Source organism: Gallus gallus, chromosome 1, assembly GCF_016699485.2.
Source record: "Gallus gallus isolate bGalGal1 chromosome 1, bGalGal1.mat.broiler.GRCg7b, whole genome shotgun sequence".
Lineage (NCBI taxonomy): Eukaryota > Metazoa > Chordata > Aves > Galliformes > Phasianidae > Gallus > Gallus gallus.
The window spans coordinates 36,578,902-36,583,184 of NC_052532.1; positions in this window are offsets into that span (position 1 = coordinate 36,578,902).

Consider the following 4,283-nt stretch of genomic DNA (forward strand, 5'->3'; position numbering starts at 1 on the left):
CAGGTTCTCACACCAATTCACAGCTGTGGTTATGTACAGGCAAAACATGACATGCTACAATTGCTTGAATAAAGCTCCTCATCTCGTGTACTGCCTTCATGTTTTACATTTCCATGCCTTCACATCCAACTGCAAATAAATGTTAGCAGGGAAAAGGATTTCCTTCCTTTTGATTTCAGTGTGTGTCTGCCTAATTCCTTTCTCCTTGTATTACCTGGCAGCAAAAGGAAGCCAAGCATGTGATATCACTACACCTGCTTACTCTACTTGTGCAGGTTAGGCACTGTATGTTTTCTTAGAGGAACAGGTGAGAAAGATGGTTATCTCTTTGTTTCAACATTGAGAGAAAGGCAGTAACTGAGTTTAGAAGATTCTAGCTGGTCCCAAAGGCGACTTTTTGTTGTTACTATCTAAGTTAGACCCAGGCATGAGCACTTCTGGCCTCAAGGGGAAATGGTATGGTACAACTTTCATCCACGTGCCTGGGTTGCTTTTGTCAAAAAGATCCATTTTTTTCTGTAAGCAGAAAAAGAGGTCACAGGGAAAGATTTTCTTGATGCTATTTTTTTCCCCCTCTGCTGTAAGGTTTTTGTTTGTACAAATTAGGCTTGTATGATGGAAGGACTTGACAGAATGTGTACTTGTCCTATGCAAGCCAGGTTTTTGTGTGGTTGAGCATGTGGGCAGCTGACACTTCTGAATATGGGAACGGAGCCTGAGAATATGGGAACGGAGCCTGAAGTTCTGCTGAAATAGTTGTGTGAACAACAATAGCAACTGCCGCGGCTCTTGGCATGGCTGTAGTTGCTACAATTGAATCTGTGACAGCTAGAACCCACAGGAAAGCCAGGAACACTTTCTGGCTGCATGCTCAGTGACTACCTTTATGCAGCTCCTTATTAGAGCAGATGGCTTGTTAAAATCTATAGAAGTGTGGGCAACCAAGGTGATGATACCCTCCTCATCTGATTCCTAACTGTGTGGTGTTTGAAGGGTTGGGCTCTGGCACATGTTGACAGAATGCCTTGTGTTCTTAATGGGCTTGCAGAGAGGAATCTCCTAACACTGTATCAGCTCATGGGATCTGATATTAAGCATGGTTCAGGTTTGTAAATTGAAATAGCACAGCAACTGGCTGGAAAACAGCTTTGCAGATAAGAGTCGAGTGTCCTGGTAGATGATGTTAACTGTAAACTGGCAAAGATGGCCGGTGGCCTCCTGGACTGCATTAGGAGGACTGCTGCCAGTGGGTCAAAACAGGTGACACTTCTCCTTGCTCAGAACTAGTGAGAGACTTCTGAAGTGCTGGGCTGCCCAGTACAAGGGAGACATGGGCATACTGGAACAAGCTCTATTGAGAGTTGCGAAAGGCGATTAAGGGACTAGAGTTAGAGCTCTTCAGTTGTAATAAGAAGCTGAGACCTGGGACTGCTCAGTCTCAAGAAGGCTGCAGGGGATCTTGCCAGTGCTTAAAAGTACCTTATGAGAGGGAAGAGTACGGAGCCAGACTCTTCTCAGGACAAAAAGAAACAGGTACAAATTGAAATACAAGAAGCATTTAAGCACAGGAAAAATCTTTGTCACTGCAAGGTAGGTCAAACACTGGAACAGATTGATCAGGAAAGCTGTGGTGTCTATTATTGGAGATAACTCAGAACTCAACTGCACAAGGTGCTGAGCAGTCTGCTGTGAGCAGGAGGGTTTAGATGATCTCTGAAGGTCCCCACCGACCTCCACCTCTAAGTGATCCTACGACACTGCAACCTAGTGGCAAAGAGTCATTTTGCTCTCCATCTTGACTAAGGACGTGCTTCACATTATGCAATGGTGGTTTGCAAAGGAAAAAGGTAGAAGGGCCCAAGAGAAATGCCTGGTAAGTTAGGAAACTAGCTGGAAGGTGGTAATGCATCTCAGAGAGTAAATTGGTCTATGGGACCAAAGCTTTCTGATTTCTTGATGGCTAGGCAGGCAGTGACTGGGACTATGAAAGCGCTGCAGTAGGAGTTCCAGGAAGGGTCCTGCAGGAACTGTTGATCATTCACCAAAGAAGCTTCCAGCAAAAACTCTTTCTATCATGTGGAGGAAAGAGAATAGAGCTGTAGGGAGCCTGCTTTGCAGGGCGGTTGGACTTGATGATCTCTAAAGGTCCCTTCCAACCCCCACATCTGTGATTGTGTGACCTCCATCAAAGGAAAATAAAGACTCAATGCAAAGTCTCAAGTTTAACTTCGGGTCATTTTTAAGAGAAGACTTTTCCAGGAAACAAGAATAACTCTGGTTGTGGGAGGGCTACCACTTAGTGAAGATTAATTTTAAACTCAGGGATGCAATTCAGTGAGCACCAAGCTGAATTCAGGAGTAATGGAAATTTCCCAAAGATTGGTCTTTAGGCCAAATAAGAAAATGAATGTATTGCATTGTAGTGCTTTAGACAGAAAGTTGAAGATTAGTCCTGTGACCTGCATGATTGTTCTTCATCCAATGACTTTACACACACACCCTCATAGGGTATATTCCTGTGATGTTTTCCAACAAAATTATATTAACTCTGGAAGTACTATTATTAGCTGATGTCCAGCAGTAATACAAATGGGTTTTAATTCTTTACTTGACAGCTCCTTCAGGTTGTGCTGTGCTGCTCCCTGTTCTGGCTTCACAACAGAAGCAAAAGGTTTTAATGTCAGACTTGTTTCATGGCCCTTGAAGGCTATCTTTTTCCTCTATTCTGGTGCTTCTTGGGGAATTCTTAAGAATCAAGACTTTAAAATATCATAAAATAAGGACAAATATGTCATGTTCTAGGATTCTCCTATTGGCACGTTTCCATGTAAAACTTTATTTTCGGAATTACTTAAATGTTGCTTTTGCAGTTTACATGTTTATTGGCAAAATGTTGGCTCCATCTGTGCATAAAGTCTCTATTTGGAAATTGCAGAAGTTTCTTTTCATTCTAATCTCTTCTTTCTTTTTGAATTGCATACTGAGTAGGGCCGGGCACAGCACTGGATCCAAAGATCAGGAGTGCTCTAAAGGTAGGGTTTTAGTTAGGTCATTGTCTTCTCACATGTTTTGCTCGAGAAATTGTAACCAGAGCACTGTGATGGTATGGGCATTCAGGCTCCACTGAGCTTCAGAGATGATCAACTATTTCCTGGACAATGATTTTTGAAGACTGTATCTTTCTTATGACTTTTGTCCTCTTCAAGTCTAGTTCCCCAAGCCTCAGCTGTTGCCTTTAATAGGGAATAATGGCACATGGCTTTGTCTTTTTATCAAGCCCTGAGTGGGCTGGGTTGCTAACCACCAGATCAGGTTGCCCAGGGCCCCATCCAACCTGGCTTTGAATGCCTCCAAGGATGGAGCATTCATAACTTCTCTGGGCAGCCTGTTCCAGCGTCTCTGAGTAAAAAATTTCTTCCTAACATCTAACCTAAATCTTTCCTCTTCTAGATTAAAGCCAATATCCCTTGTTCTTTCACTATCAGACCATGTAAAAAGTAGGTTCCCCTGCTGCTTGTAAACTTCCTACAGCTACTGGAAGGCTGCAATGGGATCTCCCCAAAGATTCCTCCAAGCTAAACAAGCCCAACTTCCTCAACCTTTCTTCATAGGAGAGGCGCTCCAGCCCTTTGATCATCTTTGTGGTCCTCTGGACCTGCATCAACAGCTCTGCATCCTTACTGTACTGGGGGCCTGGACACCATACTCCAGATGGAGCCTCACAAGTGTAGGGTAGAGACAATCACTTCCCTCTCCGTGCTGGCCGCCCCTCTTTTGATGCAGCCCAAGGTACTGTTGGCTTCCCAGGCTGCAGGAGCACACTGCTGGCTCACGTCCAGCTTTTTGTCCACCAGAACCCCAAGTCCTTCTCTTCAGGGCTACTCTCATCGATGAATGCCAGCAGGTGCAGTGTTTTCCCTATGAAGGAACTCAGTCACACATCTTCGCCTCATATGCACTTCCGTGTCAGACGCCATTCTGTCACACGACAACAAAACGTAACGGGATATTGGCAGGAAGGCTCAGAGTCGACTGTGGTGGTACCACACCACCACCACCCGCCTGTAAGTTCTAAGAAGGACGCAGACTCCCTGCTACGAAGGGAGACCGCAACCCACGCATGCGGGAAGGGGGTGGGTAGGCTCGCCCCGCCCTCGGCGCAGGCGCACTCCCGCAGCGCCGGGCGCTGGGGCGTCTCCGCCCGATTGCGCACGCGCCGTGCGCCGAGGGGCCGACGGGTGTTGTTGTGGGTCAGCGTGGAAGCACGTGAAGAGCGCAACGTC